This window comes from Dermacentor albipictus, chromosome 3, assembly GCF_038994185.2.
Source record: "Dermacentor albipictus isolate Rhodes 1998 colony chromosome 3, USDA_Dalb.pri_finalv2, whole genome shotgun sequence".
In the NCBI taxonomy this organism is placed as follows: Eukaryota; Metazoa; Arthropoda; class Arachnida; order Ixodida; family Ixodidae; genus Dermacentor; species Dermacentor albipictus.
This window is the reverse complement of record NC_091823.1, coordinates 192,822,788-192,850,374: the sequence shown is the minus strand read 5'-3', so window position 1 is coordinate 192,850,374 and position 27,587 is coordinate 192,822,788. Positions and strand designations below refer to the sequence as shown.

The window sequence follows — 27,587 nt, the reverse complement described above, 5'->3', positions numbered from 1 at the left end:
AGTCGCCCACCGTAAGCTCGAACACATCCTTCTGCTCGGCGTTATTCATCCTTCCTTTAGAAACTGGTCTTCACCTCTCCATCTGGCTCCGAAACAGAGCAGTGGCGATTGGCGCCCTTATGGTGATTACCGAGCTATCAGTGCAGTCACTACTCCTTTAATATCCCCTTCCCCACATACGTGACTTCGGCGCTCGTCTCGCAGAAACCAAAACATGCAGCAAGATCAATTTGATGAGCGTGTACCAATTCCTGTTGAACTCAGCGACAATCCGAAGACCACAATCACTACTTCATTTGGCCTGTTTGAATTGGTCCGTATGCCTTGGGGTTAAGAATGCGGCACCAACTTTTCAACGTTCAAGGAACAGGTTACGCGCGGACTCCCGTTTATTTCCGTCTACACTGTCGACATTCTCTTGTCAAGTCGCACAGCCGAAGAGCAGGAAGAGCACCTTCGCCTTTTCTTTGAGCGACTGGATGAACAGGGCCCGGTCCTAAAGCCTTAGAAATGTATTTTCAGAGTTGAAGCCCAGGATTTTATCGGCCATTGCATTTCACCCCAATACATCAAGCCACTGGAATTAAGGGTGTGGTCAACCGAGAACTGCCCTTCTCCAACCTGCTCCTGAAAGTTGCACGAATTTCTGATGCTCATAAACGTTGAAAGGCGCTTCAAACCATACTATGCGCAAGTTCTTTAGCCGCTTACCGAGCTGCTGTAACTCTGCTCATAAAAGAAAAAAAAAGGCTGCCTTCCACTGATCCTCCGAGCACCAACACGTCTTCCAGGAAGCCAAAACGCTGTTGGCGACTGCAGCGTTGCTGATTTATCCTCTGCCCAGCGCGCCAACTTGCCTTATGGTAGACGCATCAACCACGGCAGTGGGCGCAGTACTGCATGAGCACAATGGCACAGGCTGGAGGTCACTTGGCTTCTTATTAAAGCGCCTCAAACGTATAGAATCTCGCTACATCACCTTCGGGAAATGTTAGCCATCTATGTGCTGTCAAGCACTCCCGTTATTTTTCTTGAAGGCTGTAGGTATCACATTTTGACCGACCACAAGTCGTTAACCCTTGTTTTCAAGAACAACAGTTCCTCGTACTCAGAAAGTTAGCTTGGGTAACTTACCTTTATCTTCGAAATTACTACGGCCATCCGCCATATCTCTGGGACCGAAAATCAGGCAGCTGACGCACTCTTGCGAATCAGCGCTTTGCCCACTGACCCTGTGGATTTCCAAGCTGCAAAACGACTCCTACCTGCGTCATGTGTGGGAATAAGGCTCGTCGCTCCAGCTTGCGGAGGTGCCGTTTCTCTATAGAACAACATTGGCCACGTGTGACACATCGCAGGCAGCTGCTCGCCCGTTCGTGCCCCATCAGTTTCAGTGGCCAATATTCGATTCACTGCACAAGCCATCCTGGCATCAGAACGACACAAAGGCTTTTCACACACCCCTCCCTCTTGTCAGGAGGTGGAGGAGGAGGACGAAAAGAAGGAAGGCAAGGTAGGGAGGCCAAGCTGACGCAAGTCCGGTTTGCAACCCTACGCAGGGGAAGAGGTTAAACGGATGAATATAAAGGATAAGGAGGGACGAAGGTACTATCACTGCGAATACGTGCGATTGCGCATAACTTCACTCCTATAATAGGTCATTGAAGTCAGTAGATTTCAAGAAACGTAGCAGTGCCCGCATAGCTTTGACAGCCTGTATGTGTGGGGCCATGATTCGAGAATCTTAGTCTCCAAACGTGGTCTGCTATCTAATCGGTTTAACACCCTCCTGAGATCGTCACGTTCGACCTCATAAAGATCCTAGGTATCAACAAAGATGTTCGAAGTTGGGCAAGAAGCCGTGAAAGTGACACGGCAAGCGCGTTCAGCGGTTCCGCCGTTTCGACCGATAGAGAGCCTTTTCTATTACGTACATTTAGAGTCGCAGGGGCCCTTCCGCCCTACAAAGGTTTCAGGAACCTCTTCACGTGTGTTGACCGATACTCAAGGTGACCTCAGCTGACGTCGCTACAAGAAATCACGGCTGAAACAGTGGTGGAAGCATTTGTTGCTACGCGGGTGTTGCGATACGGTTGCCCTTTACGAATAAAACTGACTGAGGTCAGTAATTCCAAAGCTCGCAATTTTTGCCCTTGCGAGACTGCTTGGAACTTTTCGGAACTTAGGCTACATTCCGGGCTCGATCAGCTTCGACCTACACCCCATGTACCGCCCACGGGCAGTCTGTGTTTAAATTCCCGACGATGCACAGAACCACTCACGTGTTTCTGAGACGCGACTCTGTCAGTCCACCACTGACTCCTTCCTATGAAGGCCCCTCTCGTGTGGTTTCACGTTTAGACAAAACCTTGAAGATTCTCCGCGGCAAAGAAGGGACAGTGTCATGCGACCGCATGAAACCAGCCTATCATGAACGTTAACTCTTCATTCCTTCTGCCATTGACATCTAAGCCTCCGGAAGGCTAGGATGGAGCCCTTGTAGCGACCGTCCATCACGCACAGGCCCCCACCATGAAACATTACCTGCAACGCCTGGCATTTGCTACTGCCACAGCCGGTTTAAAGACGACTATCGTCACTGTCGGCGTTCCTGCGTGTGGCAGGGAAAGAGGCCGGCTAACCTCTGATGGCGACGAGTGGTCCGCAAGTGAACTTTTTTAAGTGACGCATAGATTTACGGGATAACAGTTGTTAGTCGATGCAGGAGGTAACGTAAGCATTATTGCCGCCAGACGTTCCGAGTGATAAGCGACACCTGTGTCGTTTTTGAAAGCCGCCAACGGTACCAGGATTCCAGTTTTTGTCACTCTCCGTCATGTTAAACCTTAGCCTTCGAGGAGTGTACCACTGGATTTTCCTTGTTGCAGACGTCCGTCATGCACTCATTGGAGCAGTCTTCTTGAAGAACTACGGATTCCTTGTCTACGTACAACGACGCCGTCTCATCGACTCCGTTACCCAGCTGTGCGTTCCTGGCGTCCCAGCACCAAGCACATGGCCGATTGCGCCTATTTCTGCCCTGCTGGACGAACCATTCGGCGAGCTCCTACGCGAGTTTCCCACTTTGACACGTCTGCTATAACGCACGCAACCGGTCCAACAGACATGTGCCATCAAATTGTGATCTCCGGCCGACCAGTCTTTCCGACACCGACGTTTGTCCCTCAGAAACTCAAGATTGTTCGCTCGGAGTTCTAATACATCTGCAACTTGGAATCGTCCACCCTTCCTCCAATGGGCATCACTACTTCACATCCGGATCATGAGCCAGAAATAATCAGAAGAATAAGAATGGGCTGGGGTGCGTTTGGCAGGCATTCTCAGATCATGAACAGCAGGTTGCCATTATCCCTCAAGAGGAAAGTGTATAATAACTGCGTCTTACCAGTACTCACCTACGGGGCAGAAACCTGGAGGCTTACGAAAAGGGTTTTACTCAAATTGAGGACGACGCAACGAGCTATGGAAAGAAGAATGATAGGTGTAACGTTAAGGGATAACAAAAGAGCAGATTGGGTGAGGGAACAAATGCGAGTTAATGACATCTTAGTTGAAATCAAGAAAAATAAATGGGCATGGGCAGGACATGTAATGAGGAGGGAGGATAACCGATGGTCATTAAGGGTTACGGACTGGATCCCAAGGGAACGGAAGCGTAGCAGGGGGCGGCAGAAAGTTAGGTGGGCGGATGAGATTAAGAAGTTTGCAGGGACGGCATGGCCACAATTAGTACCTGACCGGGGTTGTTGGAGAAGTATGGGAGAGGCCTTTGCCCTGCAGTGGGCGTAACCAGGCTGATGCTGCTGCTGCTGCTGCTGCTGATGATGATGATGAGTACTTCACATGGTGCTTAAGAAGATTGGAGACTGATGCCCATGCGTCAATTACCGGGCGCTAAACAACAATAGACTTGTTGATCGCTGCCCTCTTACAAACTTTCAGGACTTCACAGTAGCGTTGTATGGTTCCACGATGTTTTCTAAGATTGATCTCGTTCTCACATATTATAAACTACCGGTCATTGCAGAAGACATTCCTAAGACCACCATTACCACGCCGTTCGGTATTTCTGTATTTTTCCGCATGCCCTGCTGCCTACGGAACTCTGGTCAATCCTCTGGGCGTTTCATTGATTCCGTCCCTCGAGGCCTGCCTTTCGTTTTTGAGTACATTGGCGAGATTCTCCCCGCAAACTCTTCCACAGAATGTCTTCAGCAGTTGTGTTTGTAGTTTTTCAAGCCTTGCCAGTGAACGAATTGTCATCAACGCCGCCGAAAGCAAACCCGGTCGACCGGAAACTGAGTTCCTTGGGCATCCCCTATGAAAATTGTCATTGCCTTTATGTTTCCTGCATGCTTCCTTCTTGTGCCCTGTGTGAGCTTTATGTTTGCTTGTACTTTATGTGAACTTGAGGAAACACACTTTCTGTTTACGGCATGTTTACGCATCCTTTCTTAAAACTCGAGGAAACGAACTTTATCTTTCCTGTAGGATATGTCCTTTGTGTTACGGCAGGATGTTACCTGTGTGTGCACTCTATGTTACCTGGCTGTGTACTCCCTGGAGTGCACATCCAGATAACGTATAGTGCACCCAGTGATTATCATTTAAGACATCCTAGAGGTAGATCATCCACCTGAAAGATGTATTAACTAATTGCATATCCAAGTAAAAAAATGGGGGGGGGGGGCGCCTGCCTCACCTTCCCTATCTATCATGGCCGCATTCGATGCATTGACGGCCACGCGCCATCAACAGTACATACCTACATCAGAGCCTCATCCAGCGAATTATCTCTCACTACAAATGGCGATTGCGCGGCGGCTGGAGACGCGGTGGCACTACGCGCAATGTTCGATGGCTTGCGCTACATGACTTGAAAAAGAGGCAGACGCCCCCGGGGCCAATCCGCCGCTTTGCTATGAGCGCATATGAATATACAACCTACCATTCAAGTAGCTGTTCGTGGTGTTTTATTGGTTTCATGATGGCGTCATTACACGTAAATACAATTCGTGCGTTACGACTGTCTCTATATTACGCTCGTTCAGATTTCGTTTCAGCCGTCAGCAGACAATAGCGTTGCCACCCCCAAAGCAGAACTGGAGCTGACGCTAGCTTTCAGAACGCCTAGTTCGGAAGAATGTAGTGAAATTGAATATCTGTAACGTTTCTGATACTCTAAACCGGAAAAAACTTTAACATTGGGAGACAGTGCTCCCTCAAAACCGTGGTCTTCAAAGCACTTTTTTACATGTTGCTTTTCTACGCTATTTCTTTTTCCAGCCCTGGGCCTGTTACGATACCTTTTCTGTGTTACGCTGTTAGTTCGCCTTATCTTTCTTGTGGTAAGCCAGTGTCTTCCGTGTACTACAGCACCCGTCCGAGCTGCCTTTGTTCTCGCCTGTCCGCGTTCCCTCGTGAAATACCTGGTACAGTGGCTTCGAATTTTGGTTCGTGGAAGAATTAGTTGAAAGTTGTGCTTTTGTGTGCTGGTGTTCATCGATAATTCGGCAGTGTTCGCGCTGGAAAGAGAGTCGTCGCGTGTTGCCTGCGAGACGAATGAGCGTTTGCTGACCACCTGTTGAAGGTAAGCAGGTCTGACTCTTGCGCGCATTCTCACAGCTTATGGTTCATGTAGTAAGCTTTGTGCACTGACAACAGAGCACCTTTGGAGCGTGTGTTTTCCATGTTGCTGTGCACATATAGCAAACCGTTTCACGATTATACTTTCCGTCAAATGTATTATTTCTGACCGCTTAGTTGCTTTCTGCAGTGATGTGCTACCACCGCTGATTGTTGGGACTGGATGGGCAAACATTTACGTAAACCCTGAAAGCTGCTGTTTCCTCGGTAGTTTCCCGGCAAGAAATTCTTCCGTGGATATGCATTTCCGCAAGTTACGTGTGTAATGTATGTCGATGTGTCGTGCGCACCGCGACTTGGCACACGACTGCGGTGTTTGACACTTGAACAGATATTAGCTTGTGCGAAGATTATTTTATTGATAGTGTTCAGTTTGAAGTCCAGCTCCGCGAGAACTTGTCTGCATTGTTTGTGTTCTTCGACATGCTCGCGTATTTGTATTTTTAATCGAGGCATGCCAATCAGACGCTCGTTTTCATTATTAATTTGGGCCGAAGAACAGCATGTCAGCTCCTGCGATTGTTAAAGACAGTGGCTTGCAGCACTGCCTAATAAGGACTGTGATTTTCTTGCGATGCTTTCCATCAATGTTTGCCACTCTTATAACCTAGCTTCCACGGCTGGCTGTTCTAGTTATTACGATAGCGGAATGTCGGTCTGATCAATGAGGAAAAGGAGTAGCATCGGAAAAGGCATCGCTACAAAATCACAGCCTAGGTTTTAGACCGGTCATAATCGATTGTTCGTTTGATTTGCTAGATATTTAGGTTTTGGTGATAATTTCCTAGGTAGTCTGATGTTTGGTGCTGGTTTTATTCCCGCCTGAATTTGACCATATAACAGTGTCACCACTTGAGATATAACTACGAGACACCTGTAGAAGCAGGCACACAAAGGTAGCACACAAACATTTATTGGCCAGTTGCCTACTCCTAAAGGTCATGTACTATTTTGCAGCTGCTACAATAATGTCTAAAAAAATTTGTGAGCAGTTGAATACTTAGTGGACTGGCAGCTCAGTCTGTTTCAAAAAACAATTAGTTAAAAGCTTCTGTTTTGCCCTGATGTTTTTATGAGCTATTTTTGACTGCTCCACATTTCTTACCTGTGTGCATAAAGGCCAAGCTGTTCTTGCTTTTATGAATATTTTTGAATAGGTGAAAAAGATTGGCTTTTGTTTTGTTTTTCAGGTGCCTTGTGAGCTCTCACTCAAGCACCACATTCCAGAGGTCTGCTGTGAGCAGACGAGGCAAATTGAAGTAACATCTAGATAGTCGAATAAAATATTCGTAGTTTCAGACGAAGCTTTGCAAAGTATAGTAAAAACTTTCTTTTAAACGTGCAAGCACTAATCCAACCTGATCTTTGCATCCAAACATTACATTTTATATTAGTAACAAAGACATAACTAGAACAACAGCAGCACTGCAGTGAGAAACGTACAGTGGTACTCTAAGTGTTAAACGGAAATTATCTATGAAGTCTAACTAGTTTATAATTTTAGAACAAATTGGCATGGATTCCTGTGCCATAGCAGAGTTCCAGTTGGTATGCTGAATCATGTAGGGAAAAGTAACCTTACTATGAAAACGAATGGAAAGCTTTTAAACTCAGAAAAAGTGCATAAATATAAAATGAGTACACGGAACCCTTCATCTATGCATGTCTACATAAAATAGAGGATTTAATCACAGCGGCCACATAAAGGATGCATAAAGGTCGGACACATGAAGGAAACATAAAAGCAGTGGCCAAATTTCAAAATGGAGGAAACATAAAAGACATTTCCGCATGTGAAATGCGGGAGAGATGCACTAAACATAAAGGACATAACCATTTTCATACGGGATATCATCGACGCTAACGGCATTCGACGATTTCCTTCCAAGATTCGCGTCATCGAAGACTTTCCACGTCCGACCACCCTCACCAAGCTTCGCTAAGTTCTCGCTTTCATCAATTTCTACCACCGATTCATTCCCGACTGTGCACGGCTGGGAGCTCCGCTACACGCCCTGCTAGGAAATAAACGTAAGCAAGCACTTCAGTTGATTGAAGAGGCCACCAGCGCTTTCACAAGAGTCAAGACTACCATCGCCGATGCCACGCTGCTCAGACATCTGAAGCCAGACACGCCAACTGCCTTCATGACAGACACTTCATAAGCCGCTGTTGGCTCCATGCTGCAGCAATTCATGAACACAGCATGGCAACCACTCACTCTTATCTCCAACAAACGTAAGCCTGCGCAGTACCGCTACGGCGTGTTTGGGGGTGAATCACTTGTCATTTACCTGGCTATCAGACATTTTTGCCACTTCTTCGAAGACCCTGTATTTACTGCCTTGACAGGCCACAATTCCCTTGTACACGCACTGACAACGTTCCAGCAGAGGTTCTGAGTAGCGTCAATGCTGTTTCCACGTCGACATCAGAACCCTTCATATTCGATGTTGTCTTACTTGCCAATCAACAGCGTGGCAAAACCGAACTTCGTTCCCTCAGGAATTCAACCTCCCTGAAAGTGTAGGACGTCGTTTTGTCTCCAGCCGCTACGTCCGTCATCTGCGACACATCTCCCGGCACAGCTCGACCATAATATCCGGGATCCCTTCGCAGGCCTATTTTGAAAGGATATGCAACTTGTCGCGTTCTGGATTACACGCGACACCAAAGCTTACAGTCGCTTTGTTTGGCGCCCCCCAAATGCGCAAGTTCGCGACTGGCTTCGTTCTAGTTTGTCGTGTCAACGCTCCAAGATCCAGCATCACCCCTTCCCACCTGCCAAATCTTTTCTTCCATTGGATGCTCGTTTTGACAACGTTCACCTCGACCTCGACGACTTTCTCGGCCCTTAGAAGGGTTACTCCTGCATTCTCACATGCATCGGCCGGTATACACGGTGGGCAGAAGCTCAGCGCCCAGTGTTGCAGCAGCTTTCATGTCTACATGGAATGCAAGCTCGGCTGTCCATGCACAATAGTCACTGATCGCAGTCGGCAGTTCAAGTCGACACTCTTCAACGAGCTACTCAAACTTCTCGAAACGACACATTTTCGCACGACTGCTTACCACCAGCCATCAGATGGACTTGTTGCGTTTTCACAGGCATCTGAAGTCCTTCCTTATAGCGCATGAATCGCCGGAGAAGTAAGTTGTAAATGTGCCTCTCGTATTACATGCCATTAGAGCCGCACTCAAGAACGACCTACATTGCTCATGTGCTGAGCTAGTCTGCGGCTGTCACTCTTCCATGTGATTTCTCAGCCGCCAACACCAAAGCCGAACTGCAAGTTTTTTTTCAGCCAGATACTCCCCATGCCTAACGTTCGAAAGAAGCAAGGTATCCGTACGTTTCTCCCGCACTCACCTATGATAAGCGCTTTTGGTGCGTGACTGTGCCGTGTGGAAGCATTTTTAGCCACACAACACGGGACCATATTGTGTTCTCGAGCGCTGTCCTACGAGTTTCGTCGTGAATGTCAACGACCAAACAGACGCATATGCCCAGGAACGTCACAAGCCCACCTACATTATTGGCGCACTCTCACCGTCGACGCCACCATTGCGTGGGCCAATTCTGACGCCACTTCTGTAATAAGACGAACGGCGTCACATGGTCTTTTACATTATTCGTCTAGTTTTCCTCCTCTCGAGGAGGTGGGAGCAGCTGTTATACTCTTTTCTCTTGAGGGATAATCGCAACCTGCTCTCCCTGATCTGAGAATGCCTGCCGAACGCACCCCAGCCCATTCTTATTCTTCTGATTATTTCAGTCTCCTGATCCGGATCCGCGGTCACTACCTATCATAAGTAGATGTATTCCTTTACCACTTCCAGTGCCTCGCTACCTATATTAATTTGCTGTTCTCTTCCGAGACTGTTAAAAATTGCTGTAGTTTTCGGGAGAATCATTTTGAGACCCACTCTTCTGGTTTGCCTCTCCAGGTCAGTGAGCATGCATTGCAATTGGTCCCCTGAGTTACTAAGCAAGGCAATATCATCAGCGAATCGCAAGTTACTAAGGTACCCTTCATTTTATCACCAATTCTTTATAGTCCAAGTCCCTGAATACCTCCTGTAAACACGCTGTGAATAGCATTGGAGAGATCGTATTTCGCTGCCTGACGCATTTCTTTATTGAGATTTTGTTGCTTTCTTTATGGATGACTACGGCGGCTATGGAGCCGCTATAGATATCTTTCAGCATTTTTACATGCGGCTCGTCTACACCCTGATTTCGTAATGCCTCCATGGCTGCTGAGGTTTCGAATAAATCAAACGCTTTCTGGTAATCAATGAAAGCTATAAATAAGGGTTGGTTGTATTCCGTTCATTTCTCTATCTCCTGATTGATAGTGTGAATATGGTCTGTTGTTGAGTAGCTTTTACTGAATCCAGCCTTGTCCTTTGCTGGACAGACGTCTAAGGTGTTCCTGATTCTATTTGCGATTACCTTAGTAAATAGTTTGTAGGCAATTGACAGTAAGCTGATCGGTCTATAATTTTTCAAGTCTTTGGCGTACCCGTTCTTATGGATTAAGATTATGTTGGCGTTCTTCCAAGATTCCGGTACGCTCGAGGTCATGAGGCAATGCGTATACAGGGTGGCCAGTTTTTCTAGAACAATCTGCCCACCATCCTTCAACAAATCTGCTGTTACCTGATCCTCCCCAGCTGCCTTCCCCCTTTGCATAGCTGCTAAGCCTTTCTTTACTTCTTCCGGCGTTACCTGTGGGATTTCGAATTGCCCTGGACTATTCTCTTTCCATTGTCGTCGTGGGTGCCACTGGTTATGTATAAATCTCTATCGAACTCCTCAGCCACTTCTCAGCTCTTCGAGCTCCTGGAATCTCTATCGAACTCCTCAGTCACTGGATCAATCTCATTGCCGGGTTTGTCTCTTAACGCATACATATGATTCTTGACTATTCCTTGTTTTTCTTCACTGCCTTTATGCTTCCCCCATTATTAATAGTATGTTAAATTCTATCCATACTATACTTCCTTATGTCAGCTGTCTCACGCTTTTTGAATAACTTGGAAAGTTCTGTAAGTTCTATCTTAGCTGTAGGGTTAGATGCTTTCTAACATTGGCATTTCTTAATCACATCTTTTATCTCCTGACATGGCTTACTGGTACCCAGTCTAACGGAGAGACCACCGACTTCTACTGCACACTCCTTAATGACGCCTGTAAGATTGTCGTTCATTGCTTCAACACTAATGCCCTCTTCCCAAGTTAAAGCCGAATATCTGTTCTGTAGCTTGATCCTGAATTCCTCTATTTTCCCTCTTGCCGCTAGCTCATTGATCGGCTTCTTATGTACCAGTTTCTTCCCTTCCCCCCTCAAGTCTAGGCTAATTCGAGTTCTTACCATTCTATGGTCACTGCAGTGCACCTTGCCGAGCACGTCCACATTTTGTATGATGCCAGGGTTAGTGCAGAATATGAGGTCTATTTGATTTTAGTCTCGCCCTTCGGGCTTCTTCACGTCCACTTTTGGCTATCCCGCTTGCGGAAGAAGGTATTCATTATTCGCATAATATTCGGTTCTGCAAACTCCACTAATAACTCTCCCCTGCTATTCCGAGATCCTACGTCATATTCCCCCACTGACTTGTCTCCAGCCAGCTTCTTCCCTACGCTGGCATTGAAGTCGCCTATCAGTATAATGTATTTTGTTTTGACTTTACGTCGCCGATTCCACGTCGTCATAGAAGCTTTCGACTTCCTTGTTATCATGACTCGATGTAGGGGCGTAGGCCTGTACGACCTTTAATTCATACCTCTTATTAGGTTGCACAACAAGACGTGCCACCCTGTCCTTAATGCTATAAGATTCCTTGATTTTACCAGCTACATCCATATTAATCAGAAATCCGACTCCTAGTGCTCGTCTCTCCGCTGAGCCCCGGTAGCACAGGATGTACCCGATTTTTAGCACTGTATATGCTTCATTTGTCCACCTAGCCTCATTGAGCCTATTATATTCTATTTGCTGCCTGCTAATTCCTCCAATAGCACTGCTCGGCTCGCCTAACTAGATAACGTTATAGCGTTAAACGTTGCCAGGTTCAGATTCCAATGACGGCCTGTCCGGACCCAAAGATTCTTAGCAGCCTTTGCAGCGTCACAGTGCTGACCACCAGCGTAGTCTGTGGAGTCGCAGCGGCTGCGGACTGAGGGCTGGCGTTTGATTGATGTACTCATATAGGAGGTTATGGCCAAGTACTGTTCCAGGGTAGCCAATCCTGCTCTGGTGAGGGAGTGGATTACCGATTCTGGTCACCGGGATCAAGCAACAATCGAGGCCTGTGTGTGCAATTTTATCAACACGGTGGAATATCGCGCGGCACCGGAATTCGAACCACGGTCCTCTTGCATGTGAGTCGGATGCTTGACCTCTACGCCAACGCTGCATATTATATATATACATATATATATATATATATATATATATATATATATATATATAGTCATATCATAAGAAGCCAACAAACACTGGCACCAAGGAAAACATAGGGGAAATTACTTGTGCTTAATAAATGGAATGAAGAAACGATAAATTAAGGGAAATTAAAGTGGATGAAAAAACAACTTGCCGCAGGTGGGAACCGAACCCACAACCTTCGCATTTCGCGTGCGATGCTCTACCAATTGAGCTACCGCGGCGCTGTTTTCCCATCCACTTTCTTGGGTATTTATGTCTCCTAGTAGAACCCTGGGAGTGTTAGCCAGCGCCACCACTCACAGACCTTGGCGGCGGACGTGGAACGTCCTTCTTGCCGCAGGCGTCACGAGAACGTGATCTTTTCGGGTGAAGGCAACTGGTCAATAAACCCCAATATGCTACCTGAAGGCATCAATGTTGCCGGATTCGAGACCCTCGTTAAGTAATAGACGAGAAGAAAGGGGGTTAACCGAGGGACCCGATATTTATTAGTCATATAATGACAAGCCGACAAACACTGACACCAAGTACAACATAGGGGAAATTGCATGTGCCTAATAAATGAAATAAAGTAATGAATACTTAATGGAAATTAAAGTGGATGAAAAATCAACTTGCCGCAGGTGGGAACCGAACCCACAACCTTCGAATGTCGCGTGCGATGCTCTACCAATTGAGCTACCGTGGCGGCGTTTCCCCATCCACTTTCTTGGGTATTTATTTGTACTAGTAGAACCCTGGGAGTGTTAGCCAGCGCCCCACAGACCATGGCGGCGGACGTGGAACGTCTTTTTTGCCACAGGCGTCACGAGAACGTGATCCTTTCGTGTGAAGGCAACTGGTCAATAAACCCACATATGCTACCTGAAGGCATCAATGTTGCCGGATTCGAGACCATCGTTAAGTAATAGACGAGAAGAAAGGGGGTTAACCGAGGGACCCGATATTTATTAGTCATATAATGAGAAGCCAACACACTGACACCAAGTACAACATAGGGGAAATTGCATGTGCTTAATAAATGAAATAAAGTAATGATGAATTATTGGAAATTAAAGTGGATGAAAATCAACTTGCCGCAGGTGGGAACCGAACCCACAACCTTCGCATGTCGCGTGCGATGCTCTACCAATTGAGCTACCGCGGCGGCGTTTCCCCATCCACTTTCTTGGGTATTTATTTGTACTAGTAGAACCCTGGGAGTGTTAGCCAGCGCCCCCACTCAAAGACCATGGCGGCGGACGTGGAACATCTTTTTTGCCGCAGGCGTCACGAGAACGTGATCTTTTCGGGTGAAGGCAACTGGTCAATAAACCCCAATATGCTACCTGAAGGCATCAATGTTGCCGGATTCGAGACCCTCGTTAAGTAATAGACGAGAAGAAAGGGGGTTAACCGTGGGACCCGATATTTATTAGTCATATAATGAGAAGCCAACAAACACTGACACCAAGTACAACATAGGGGAAATTGCATGTGCTTAATAAATGAAATAAAGTAATGAATATTATTGGAAATTAAAGTGGATGAAAAAACAACTTGCCGCAGGTGGGAACCGTACCCACAACCTTCGCATGTCGCGTGCGATGCTCTACCAATTGAGCTACCGCGGCGGCGTTTCCCCATCCACTTTCTTGGGTATTTGTTTGTACTAGTAGAACCCTGGGAGTGTTAGCCAGCGCCCCCACTCACAGACCATGGCGGCGGACGTGGAACGTCTTTTTTGCCGCAGGCGTCACGAGAACGTGATCTTTTCGGGTGAAGGCAACTGGTCAATAAACCCACATATGCAACCTGAAGGCATCAATGTTGCCGGATTCGAGACCCTCGTTAAGTAATAGATGAGAAGAAAGGGGGTTAACCGAGGGACCCGATATTTATTAGTCATATAATGAGAAGCCAACAAACACTGACACCTAGTACAACATAGGGGAAATTACATGTGCTTAATAAATGAAATAAAGTAATGTTTAATTAATGGAAAAAATTAAGTGGATGAAAAAACAACTTGCCGCAGGTGGGAACCGAACCCACAACTTTCGAATGTCGCGTGCGATGCTCTACCAATTGAGCTACCGCGGCGGCGTTTCCCCATCCACTTTCTTGGGTATTTATTTGTACTAGTAGAACCATGGGAGTGTTAGCCAGCGCCCCCACTCACAGACCATGGCGGCGGACGTGGAACGTCTTTTTTGCCGCAGGCGTCACGAGAACGTGATCTTTTCGGGTGAAGGCAACTGGTCAAGAAAGCCACATATGCTACCTGAAGGCATCAATGTTGCCGGATTCGAGACCATCGTTAAGTAATAGACGAGAAGAAAGGGGGTTAACCGAGGGACCCGATATTTATTAGTCATATAATGAGAAGCCAACAAACACTGACACCAAGTACAACATAGGGGGAATTGCATGTGCTTAATAAATGAAATAAAGTAATGATAAATAATGGAAGTTAAAGTGGATGAAAAAACAACTTGCCGCAGGTGGGAACCGAACCCACAACCTTCGCATGTCGCGTGCGATGCTCTACCAATTGAGCTACCGCGGCGGCGTTTCCCCATCCACTTTCTTGGGTATTTATTTGTACTAGTAGAACCCTGGGAGTGTTAGCCAGCGCCCCACAGACCATGGCGGCGGACGTGGAACGTCTTTTTTGCCGCAGGCGTCACGAGAACGTGAATCTTTCGGGTGAAGGCAACTGGTCAATAAACCCACATATGCAACCTGAAGGCATCAGTGTTGCCGGATTCGAGACCCTCGTTAAGTAATAGACGAGAAGAAAGGGGGTTAACCGAGGGACCTGATATTTATTAGTCATATAATGAGAAGCCAACAAACACTGACACCAAGTACAACATAGGGGGAATTGCATGTGCTTAATAAATGAAATAAAGTAATGATTAATTAATGGAAAAAATTAAGTGGATGAAAAAACAACTTGCCGCAGGTGGGAACCGAACCCACATCCTTCGCATGTCGCGTGCGATGCTCTACCAATTGAGCTACCGCGGCGGCGTTTCCCCATCCACTTTCTTGGGTATTTATTTGTACTAGTAGAACTTTGGGAGTGTTAGCCAGCGCCCCCACTCACAGACCATGGCGGCGTACGTGGAACGTCTTTTTTGCAGCAGGCGTCACGAGAACGTGATCTTTTCGGGTCAGGGCAACTGGTCAATAAACCCACATATGCTACCTGAAGGCATCAATGTTGCCGGATTCGAGACCCTCGTTAAGCAATAGACGAGAAGAAAGGGGGTTAACCGAGGGACCCGATATTTATTAGGCATATAATGAGAAGCCAACAAACACTGACACCAAGTACAACATAGGGGAAATTGCATGTGCTTAATAAATGAAATAAAGTAATGATTAATTATTGGAAATAAAAGTTGATGAAAAAACAACTTGCCGCAGGTGGGAACCGAACCCACTACCTTCGCATGTCGCGTGCGATGCTCTACCAATTGAGCTACCGCGGCGGCGTTTCCCCATCCACTTTCTTGGGTATTTATTTGTACTAGTAGAACCCTGGGAGTGTTAGCCAGCGCCCCCAATCACAGACCATGGCGGCGGACGTGGAACGTCTTTTTTGCCGCAGGCGTCACGAGAACGTGATCTTTTCGGGTGGAGGCAACTGGTCAAGAAACCCACATATGCTACCTGAAGGCATCAATGTTGCCGGATTCGAGACCCTCGTTAAGTAATAGACGAGAAGAAAGGGGGTTAACCGAGGGACCCGATATTTATTAGTCATATAATGAGAAGCCACCAAACACTGACACCAAGTACAACATAGGGGAAATTGCATGTGATTAATAAATGAAATAAAGTAATGAATAATTATTGGAAATTAAAGTGGATGAAAAAACAACTTGCCGCAGGTGGGAACCGAACCAACAACCTTCGCATGTCGCGTGCGATGCTCTACCAATTGAGCTACCGCGGCGGCGTTTCCCCATCCACTTTCTTGGGTATTTATTTGTACTAGTAGAACCCTGGGAGTGTTAGCCAGCGCCCCCACTCACAGACCATGGCGGCGGACATGGAACGTCTTTTTTGCAGCAGGCGTCACGAGAACGTGATCTTTTCGGGTGAAGGCAACTGGTCAATAAACCCACATATGCTACCTGAAGGCATCAATGTTGCCGGATTCGAGACCCTCGTTAAGTAATAGACGAGAAGAAAGGGGGTTAACCGAGGGACCCGATATTTATTAGTCATATAATGAGAAGCCAACAAACACTGACACCAGGTACAACATAGGGGAAATTGCATGTGCTTAATAAATGAAATAAAGTAATGATTAATTAATGGAAATTAAAGTGGATGAAAAAACAACTTGCCGCAGGTGGGAACCGAACCCACAACCTTCGCATGTCGCGTGCGATGCTCTACCAATTGAGCTACCGCGGTGGCGTTTCCCCATCCACTTTCTTGGGTATTTATTTGTACTAGTAGAACCCTGGGAGTGTTAGCCAGCGCCCCCACTCACAGACCATGGCGGCGGACGTGGAACGTCTTTTTTGCCGCAGGCGTCACGAGAACGTGATCGTTTCGGGTGAAGGCAACTGGTCAATAAACCCACATATGCTACCTGAAGGCATCAATGTTGCCGGATTCGAGACCCTCGTTAAGTAACAGACGAGAAGAAAGGGGGTTAACCGAGGGACCCGATATTTATTAGTCATATAATGAGAAGCCAACAAACACTGACACCAAGTACAACATAGGGGAAATTGCATGTGCTTAATAAATGAAATAAAGTAATGATTAAATATTGGAAATTAAAGTGGATGAAAAAACAACTTGCCGCAGGTGAGAACCGAACCCACAACCTTCGCATGTCGCGTGCGATGCTCTACCAATTGAGCTACCGCGGCGGCGTTTCCCCATCCACTTTCTTGGGTATTTATTTGTACTAGTAGAACCCTGGGAGTGTTAGCCAGCGCCCCCACTCACAGACCATGGCGGCGGACGTGGAACGTCTTTTTTGCCGCAGGCGTCACGAGAACGTGATCTTTTAGGGTGAAGGCAACTGGTCAATAAACCCACATATGCTACCTGAAGGCATCAATGTTGCCGGATTCGAGACCCTCGTTAAGTAATAGACGAGAAGAAAGGGGGTTAACCGAGGGACCCGATATTTATTAGTCATATAATGAGAAGCCAACAAACACTGACACCAAGTACAACATAGGGGAAATTGCATGTGCCTAATAAATGAAATAAAGTAATGATTAATTAATGGAAAATAAAGTGGATGAAAAAACAACTTGCCGCAGGTGGGAACCGAACCCACAACCTTCGCATGTCGCGTGCGATGCTCTACCACTTGAGCTACCGCGGCGGCGTTTCCCCATCCAATTCTTGGGTATTTATTTGTACTAGTAGAACCCTGGGAGTGTTAGGCAGCGCCCCCACTCACAGACCATGGCGGCGGACGTGGAACGTCTTTTTTTGCCGCAGGCGTCACGAGAACGTGATCTTTTCGGGTGAAGGCAACTGGTCAATAAACCCCAATATGCTACCTGAAGGCATCAATGTTGCCGGATTCGAGACCCTCGTTAAGTAATAGACGAGAAGAAAGGGGGTTAACCGAGGGACCCGATATTTATTAGTCATATAATGAGAAGCCAACAAACACTGACACCAAGTACAACATAGGAGAAATTGCATGTGCTTAATAAATGAAATAAAGTAATGATTAATTAATGGAAATTAAAGTGGATGAAAAAACAACTTGCCGCAGGTGGGAACCGAACCCACAACCTTCGCATGTCGCGTGCGATGCTCTACCAATTGAGCTACCGCGGCGGCGTTTCTCATCCACTTTCTTGGGTATTTATATGTACTAGTAGAACCCTGGGAGTGTCAGCCAGCGCCCCCACTCACAGACCATGGCGGCGGACGTGGAACGTCTTTTTTGCCGCAGGCGTCACGAGAACGTGATCTTTTCGGGTGAAGGCAAGCGGTCAATAAACCCCAATATGCTACCTGAAGGCATCAATGTTGCCGGATTCGAGACCCTCGTTAAGTAACACACGAGAAGAAAGGGGGTTAACCGAGGGACCCGATATTTATTAGTCATATAATGAGAAGCCAACAAACACTGACACCAAGTACAACATAGGGGAAATTGCATGTGCTTAATAAATGAAATAAAGTAATGAATAATTATTGGAAATTAAAGTGGATGAAAAAACAACTTGCCGCAGGTGGGAACTGAACCCACAACCTTCGCATGTCGCGTGCGATGCTCAACCAATTGAGCTACCGCGGCGGCGTTTCCCCATCCACTTTCTTGGGTATTTATTTGTACTAGTAGAGCCCTGGGAGTGTCAGCCAGCGCCCCCACTCACAGACCATGGCGGCGGACGTGGAACGTCTTTTTTGCTGCAGGCGTCACGAGAACGTGATCTTTTCGGGTGAAGGCAACTGGTCAATAAACCCCAATATGCTACCTGAAGGCATCAATGTTGCCGGATTCGAGACCCTCGTTAAGTAATAGACGAGAAGAAAGGGGGTTAACCGAGGGACCCGATATTTATTAGTCATATAATGAGAAGCCAACAAACACTGACACCAAGTACAACATAGGGGAAAGTGCATGTGCTTAATAAATGAAATAAAGTAATGATCAAATAATGGAAATTAAAGTGGATGAAAAAACAACTTGCCGCTGGTGGGAACCGAACCCACAACCTTCGCATGTCGCGTGCGATGCTCTACCAATTCAGCTACTGCGGCGGCGTTTCCCCATCCACTTTCTTGGGTATTTATTTGTACTAGTAGAACCCTGGGAGTGTTAGCCAGCGCCCCCACTCACAGACCATGACGGCGGACGTGGAACGTCTTTTTTGCGAGAACGTGATCTTTTCGGTGAAGGCAACTGGTCAATAAACCCCAATATGCTACCTGAAGGCATCAATGTTGCCGGATTCGAGACCCTCGTTAAGTAACACACGAGAAGAAAGGGGGTTAACCGAGGGACCCGATATTTATTAGTCATATAATGAGAAGCCAACAAACACTGACACCAAGTACAACATAGGGGAAATTGCATGTGCCTAATAAATGAAATAAAGTAATGATTAATTAATGGAAATTAAAGTGGATGAAAAAACAACTTGCCGCAGGTGGGAACTGAACCCACAACCTTCGCATGTCGCGTGCGATGCTCTACCAATTGAGCTACCGCGGCGGCGTTTCCCCATCCACTTTCTTGGGTATTTATTTGTACTAGTAGAACCCTGGGAGTTTCAGCCAGCGCCCCCACTCACAGACCATGGCGGCGGACGTGGAACGTCTTTTTTGCCGCAGGCGTCACGACAACGTGATCTTTCCGGGTGAAGGCAACTGGTCAATAAACCCCAATATGCTACCTGAAGGCATCAATGTTGCCGGATTCGAGACCCTCGTTAAGTAATAGACGAGAAGAAAGGGGGTTAACCGAGGGACCCGATATTTATTAGTCATATAATGAGAAGCCAACAAACACTGACACCAAGTACAACATAGGAGAAATTGCATGTGCTTAATAAATGAAATAAAGTAATGATTAATTAATGGAAATTAAAGTGGATGAAAAAACAACTTGCCGCAGGTGGGAACTGAACCCACAACCTTCGCATGTCGCGTGCGATGCTCTACCAATTGAGCTACCGCGGCGGCGTTTCTCATCCACTTTCTTGGGTATTTATTTGTACTAGTAGAGCCCTGGGAGTGTCAGCCAGCGCCCCCACTCACAGACAATGGCGGCGGACGTGGAACGTCTTTTTTGCCGCAGGCGTCACGAGAACGTGATCTTTTCGGGTGAAGGCAACTGGTCAATCAACCCCAATATGCTACCTGAAGGCATCAATGTTGCCGGATTCGAGACCCTCGTTAAGTAATAGACGAGAAGAAAGGGGGTTAACCGAGGGACCCGATATTTATTAGTCATATAATGAGAAGCCAACAAACACTGACACCAAGTACAACATAGGGGAAATTGCATGTGCTTAATAAATGAAATAAAGTAATGATTAAATAATGGAAATTAAAGTGGATGAAAAAACAACTTGCCGCAGGTGGGAACCGAACCCACAACCTTCGCATGTCGCGTGCGATGCTCTACCAATTCAGCTACTGCGGCGGCGTTTCCCCATCCACTTTCTTGGGTATTTATTTGTACTAGTAGAACCCTGGGAGTGTTAGCCAGCGCCCCCACTCACAGACCATGACGGCGGACGTGGAACGTCTTTTTTGCCGCAGGCGTCACGAGAACGTGATCTTTTCGGTGAAGGCAACTGGTCAATAAACCCCAATATGCTACCTGAAGGCATCAATGTTGCCGGATTCGAGACCCTCGTTAAGTAATAGACGAGAAGAAAGGGGGTTAACCGAGGGACCCGATATTTATTAGTCATATAATGAGAAGCCAACAAACACTGACACCAAGTACAACATAGGGGAAATTGCATGTGCTTAATAAATGAAATAAAGTAATGATTAATTAATGGAAATTAAAGTGGATGAAAAAACAACTTGCCGCAGGTGGGAACCGAACCCACAACCTTCGCATGTCGCGTGCGATGCTCTACCAATTGAGCTACCGCGGCGGCGTTTCCCCATGCACTTTCTTGGGTATTTATTTGTACTAGTAGAACACTGGGAGTGTTAGCCAGCGCCCCCACTCACAGACCATGGCGGCGGACGTGGAACGTCTTTTTTGCCGCAGGCGTCACGAGAACGTGATCTTTTCGGGTGAAGGCAACTGGTCAATAAATCCCAATATGCTACCTGAAGGCATCAATGTTGCCGGATTCGAGACCCTCATTAAGTAATAGACGAGAAGAAAGGGGTTAACCGAGGGACCCGATATTTATTAGTCATTTAATGACAAGCCAACAAACACTGACACCAAGTACAACATGGTGTACATGGTACAACGTGGTGTTGCTGTGGTTGTTAAATCCTTTGTCGATGTTGACGTAGAAAGCCAGATTGCTGAGCATGAAAGCCTTTTTTTGAAAATCAAAGTGAAGGAAACGGCTTTTTATTTGTGTGCAGTTTATCGTGCTCCAGACACTGATGAAAGCTTTTTGAGTAAATTGTATGACCGTTTGTTGTTGTTACGAAATAAGAATGTTATTGTAACGGGTGAGTTTAATTTGCCTTTATTAAATTGGAACAATCTGTCTTTTGGATTATCGCATACGAGCGATAGAATCCTTGATGTTATGCTTGCTCTTGGTCTTGACCAAATAGTTACTGAATGTACTCGCGGAACATCAATTCTTGACTTGCTGTTCATTAGTGAAGGATTTAGACAAGGAACTGTTACAATTGAACCCGGCATATCTGACCATAAGTTAATTTCTTTTTCCTGGAAGGTCGAAAAATCAAAAACACGTGCGCTTGATGTGGCTACAGTTAAGGAATTTAGTAGAGCTGACGATGTGGCGATTATTGACTATATTGAAGAAAATATTGGGATCACATGTGATGATGTGGAAAGCTCTTGGCAAAGGTTCGCTAATGTGCTTAGGCAATGCATTAAAAAATACGTTCCAAACAGAAAAATACTTAAAAAGCGGAAACATCCATGGATTACTCGTGAAATTATACACATTAAGCGTAGACTTAAAAGATATCGTAAGAAGCAGGGAACTTCAACGCCACTGCTTATAGGAATCAAACGTGGCCTATTATCAAAGGTGAGCTGCGCCAGGACTAAATATTTCACACACACATTAGCAGAGTTTCTAAAGACTGATCCGCAAAAATTTTGGCAGCATTTGAGTGAACCCAAAGATGCACTTACTAAAATAAAAGTTAGGGACAAGATTATCACTGATGCTGCTGAAATAGCTGAGAATTTTAATCAGTATTTCTACGAGGTGTTTTCAGAATTAGATGAATATGAAATAAAAGCAGTGGCTGCACCAGAGGATGGCATTGAAGTAACTCGTGAGGGTGTTCTGGCGATGCTCTTGAAACTGGACACTAAAAAATCCGCTGGACCCAATGGTCTTCCGAATGTATTTTTGAGGCGTTACGCAGAACAAATATCAGGCTGCCTCACAGACATCTTTAAACTCTCATTAGCAAACGGAAAAATTCCTTCACAATGGAAAATAGCACGGGTGGTACCCGTATATAAAAAAAGTGATCGATTGTCTGTTTCAAATTATCGGCCTGTTTCCATAACATCCAGTTGCTGTAAGATGTTGGAGCATATTGTAGCCGGTTACCTGCGAAAGTTCCTGAGCGATCATAATCTTTTGTCGGATAATCAGCACGGGTTTCGGCAGGGGTTATCCACAGTTACTCAGACTGTTTTGTCTGTGCATGAATTTGCGCGGGTGCTTGATATGTCCGGGCAAACGGACGTGGTTTTCTTTGATTTTAGCAAGGCCTTCGATAAGGTGCCACATGGCAAACTTCTCTATAAGATGGAATGTATGGGTATACCATTTTTTATTATTCATGGATTCAAGACTACCTTACAGACAGACGGCAATATGTGGAAATTAATAAGACCGCTTCTAGTGTTGTTAATGTTCATTCAGGAGTTCCTCAGGGAAGTGTGCTGGGACCTTTGTTGTTTTTAATATATGTAAATGATTTAGTTGCGGTTGTTCCTAAAGATGTCTCTGTTAAGTTGTTTGCAGACGACTGTGTTGTGTTTAAACAAATTTCATCCGAACATGACCACATCTCTGTTCAAAAAGCAGTTTTTGCTATTGAAGAATGGTGTCTGAAATGGGCTATGGTACTTAATAGTGAAAAAACTGTTCTCTTACGTATAACTAGAAAAAAGTCTCCAATTTTGCTTCCTTACTTTCTTCGCGGAACCATGATCTTGGAAGTTGACAAATATAAATATTTAGGCATAACACTCGACAATAAGTTAAAATGGTCGGCTCACATTACTAATATTTCTACATCTGCATTTCGAAAGCTATGGGTTTTACGAAGAAAGCTAAAAACTGCCCCTGCACACATAAAAAAATTGGCTTACGAAACTTGTGTGCGGTCTTTACTTGAATATGCTTCAGTAGTGTGGGACCCATACACAAAAAAAGATATAATGATCCTTGAAAAAGTCAATAGGAAAGCGGTTAGGTTTATATACGGAAAATACAAAAGGGAAGACTCTCCTTCGCAGTTAATGATCTCAAATAACATTCATACACTAGAAACCCGCAGAAAGATTAATAGATTGATATCCTTGAACAATAGTTTAACAGGAAAAAATAAGCTCCAGCTTCCAGAGTGCATTAAGCGTCCTCTAGTGAGAAGGACTCGGAGCGTTCATGAGCATTCACTTGCTCCCATCTTCGCCAAAACTAACAGCTTTAAGTACAGTTTTTTCCCTAGAACAGTACAAGATTGGAATTCGTTACCGGCATGTGTTTTTTCCTCACAAAATTTTTCTGATGCGTTACATCGTCTACTTACCTGATATGTATGTTTTGTATCCTTGTGCTACTAATATTGTATAATTTTATTCTTTGGTATCCGTATGCTGCTAATATTGTACAATTTTATTCTTTTGGTTTATTCTTTTGATATGTGTGCTGCTAACATTGTATAAATTTTATTCTCTTGGTTATGTAACAATGTAAATTCATTCCTGCTAGGGCCAAGCAATGGCCTGCAGTATTCTGAAATAAATAAATAAATAAATAAACAGGGGAAATTGCATGTGCTTAATAAATGAAATAAAGTAATGAATAATTTTTGGAAATTAAAGTTGATGAAAAAACAACTTGCCGCAGGTGGGAACCGAACCCACAACCTTCGCATGTCGCGTGCGATGCTCTACCAATTGAGCCACCGCGGCGGCGTTTCCCCATCCACTTTCTTGGGTATTTATTTGTACTAGTAGAACCCTGGGAGTGTTAGCCAGCGCCCCCACTCACACACCATGGCGGCGGACGTGGAACGTCTTTTTTGCCGCAGGCGTCACGAGAACGTGATCTTTTCGGGTGAAGGCAACTGGTCAATAAACCCACATATGCTACCTGAAGGCATCAATGTTGCCGGATTCGAGACCCTCGTTAAGTAATAGACGAGAAGAAAGGGGGTTAACCGAGGGACCCGATATTTATTAGTCATATAATGAGAAGCCAACAAACACTGACACCAAGTACAACATAGGGGAAATTGCATGTGCTTAATAAATGAAATAAAGTAATGATTAAATAACGGAAATTAAAGTGGATGAAAAAACAACATGCCGCAGGTGGGAACCGAACCCACAACCTTCGCATGTCGCGTGCGATGCTCTACCAATTCAGGTGCTGCGGCGGCGTTTCCCCATCCACTTTCTTGGGTATTTATTTGTACTAGTAGAACCCTGGGAGTGTTAGCCAGCGCCCCCACTCACAGACCATGACGGCGGACGTGGAACGTCTTTTTTGCCGCAGGCGTCACGAGAACGTGATCTTTTCGGTGAAGGCAACTGGTCAATAAACCCCAATATGCTACCTGAAGGCATCAATGTTGCCGGATTCGAGACCCTCGTTAAGTAATAGACGAGAAGAAAGGGGGTTAACCGAGGGACCCGATATTTATTAGTCATATAATGAGAAGCCAACAAACACTGACACCAAGTACAACATAGGGGAAATTGCATGTGTTTAATAAATGAAATAAAGTAATGATTATTAATTGGAAATTAAAGTGGATGAAAAAACAACTTGGCACAGGGGGGAACCGAACCCACAACCTTCGCATGTCGCGTGCGATGCTCTACCAATTGAGCTACCGTGGCGGCGTTTCCCCATCCACTTTCTTGGGTATATATTTGTACTAGTAGAACCCTGGGAGTGTTAGCCAGCGCCCCCACTCCCAGACCATGGCGGCGGACGTGGAACGTCTTTTTTGCCGCAGGCGTCACGAGAACGTGATCTTTTCGGGTGAAGGCAACTGGTCAATAAACCCCAATATGCTACCTGAAGGCATCAATGTTGCCGGATTCGAGACCCTCGTTAAGTAATAGACGAGAAGAAAGGGGGTTAACTGAGGGACCCGATATTTATTAGTCATATAATCAGAAGCCAACAAACATGACACCAAGTACAACATAGGAGAAATTGCATGTGCTTAATAAATGAAATAAAGTAATGATTAATTAATGGAAATTAAAGTGGATGAAAAAACAACTTGCCGCAGGTGGGAACCGAACCCACAACCTTCGCATGTCGCGTGCGATGCTCTACCAATTGAGCTACCGCGGCGGCGTTTCTCATCCACTTTCTTGGGTATTTATGTGTACTAGTAGAACCCTGGGAGTGTCAGCCAGCGCCCCCACTCACAGACCATGGCGGCGGACGTGGAACGTCTTTTTTGCCGCAGGCGTCACGAGAACGTGATCTTTTCGGGTGAAGGCAAGTGGTCAATAAACCCCAATATGCTACCTGAAGGCATCAATGTTGCCGGATTCGAGACCCTCGTTAAGTAACACACGAGAAGAAAGGGGGTTAACCGAGGGACCCGATATTTATTAGTCATATAATGAGAAGCCAACAAACACTGACACCAAGTACAACATAGGGGAAATTGCATGTGCCTAATAAATGAAATAAAGTAATGATTAATTAATGGAAATTAAAGTGGATGAAAAAACAACTTGCCGCAGGTGGGAACTGAACGCACAACCTTCGCATGTCGCGTGCGATGCTCTACCAATTGAGCTACCGCGGCGGCGTTTCCCCATCCACTTTCTTGGGTATTTATTTGTACTAGTAGAACCCTGGGAGTTTCAGCCAACGCCCCCACTCACAGACCATGGCGGCGGACGTGGAACGTCTTTTTTGCCGCAGGCGTCACGACAACGTGATCTTTCCGGGTGAAGGCAACTGGTCAATAAACCCCAATATGCTACCTGAAGGCATCAATGTTGCCGGATTCGAGACCCTCGTTAAGTAATAGACGAGAAGAAAGGGGGTTAACAGAGGGACCCGATATTTATTAGTCATATAATGAGAAGCCAACAAACACTGACACCAAGTACAACATAGGAGAAATTGCATGTGCTTAATAAATGAAATAAAGTAATGATTAATTAATGGAAATTAAAGTGGATGAAAAAACAACGTGCCGCAGGTGGGAACTGAACCAACAACCTTCGCATGTCGCGTGCGATGCTCTACCAATTGAGCTACCGCGGCGGCGTTTCTCATCCACTTTCTTGGGTATTTATTTGTACTAGTAGAGCCCTGGGAGTGTCAGCCAGCGCCCCCACTCACAGACAATGGCGGCGGACGTGGAACGTCTTTTTTGCCGCAGGCGTCACGAGAACGTGATCTTTTCGGGTGAAGGCAACTGGTCAGTCAACCCCAATATGCTACCTGAAGGCATCAATGTTGCCGGATTCGAGACCCTCGTTAAGTAATAGACGAGAAGAAAGGGGGTTAACCGAGGGACCCGATATTTATTAGTCATATAATGAGAAGCCAACAAACACTGACACCAAGTACAACATAGGAGAAATTGCATGTGCTTAATAAATGAAATAAAGTAATGATTAATTAATGGAAATTAAAGTGGATGAAAAAACAACTTGCCGCAGGTGGGAACTGAACCCACAACCTTCGCATGTCGCGTGCGATGCTCTACCAATTGAGCTACCGCGGCGGCGTTTCTCATCCACTTTCTTGGGTATTTATTTGTACTAGTAGAGCCCTGGGAGTGTCAGCCAGCGCCCCCACTCACAGACCATGGCGGCGGACGTGGAACGTCTTTTTTGCCGCAGGCGTCACGAGAACGTGATCTTTTCGGGTGAAGGCAACTGGTCAATAAACCCCAATATGCTACCTGAAGGCATCAATGTTGCCGGATTCGAGACCCTCGTTAAGTAATAGACGAGAAGAAAGGGGGTTAACCGAGGGACCCGATATTTATTAGTCATATAATGAGAAGCCAACAAACACTGACACCAAGTACAACATAGGGGAAATTGCATGTGCTTAATAAATGAAATAAAGTAATGATTAAATAACGGAAATTAAAGTGGATGAAAAAACAACTTGCCGCAGGTGGGAACCGAACCCACAACCTTCGCATGTCGCGTGCGATGCTCTACCAATTCAGGTACTGCGGCGGCGTTTCCCCATCCACTTTCTTGGGTATTTATTTGTACTAGTAGAACCCTGGGAGTGTTAGCCAGCGCCCCCACTCACAGACCATGGCGGCGGACGTGGAACGTCTTTTTTGCCGCAGGCGTCACGAGAACGTGATCTTTTCGGGTGAAGGCAACTGGTCAATAAACCCCAATATGCTACCTGAAGGCATCAATGTTGCCGGATTCGAGACCCTCGTTAAGTAATAGACGAGAAGAAAGGGGGTTAACTGAGGGACCCGATATTTATTAGTCATATAATCAGAAGCCAACAAACACTGACACCAAGTACAACATAGGAGAAATTGCATGTGCTTAATAAATGAAATAAAGTAATGATTAATTAATGGAAA

At 45.7% G+C, this 27,587-nt stretch overlaps 1 non-coding gene across 1 annotated transcript; it reads right to left on the bottom strand.

Annotated features, from left to right (window-relative positions):
• Positions 1-12,270: 12,270 nt before the first annotated feature.
• TRNAS-CGA (transfer RNA serine (anticodon CGA)) lies at positions 12,271-12,343 on the bottom strand. The gene has a single exon. It is a non-coding gene; the product is annotated as a tRNA-Ser (tRNA).
• Between the last annotated feature and the right edge of the window lie 15,244 nt (positions 12,344-27,587).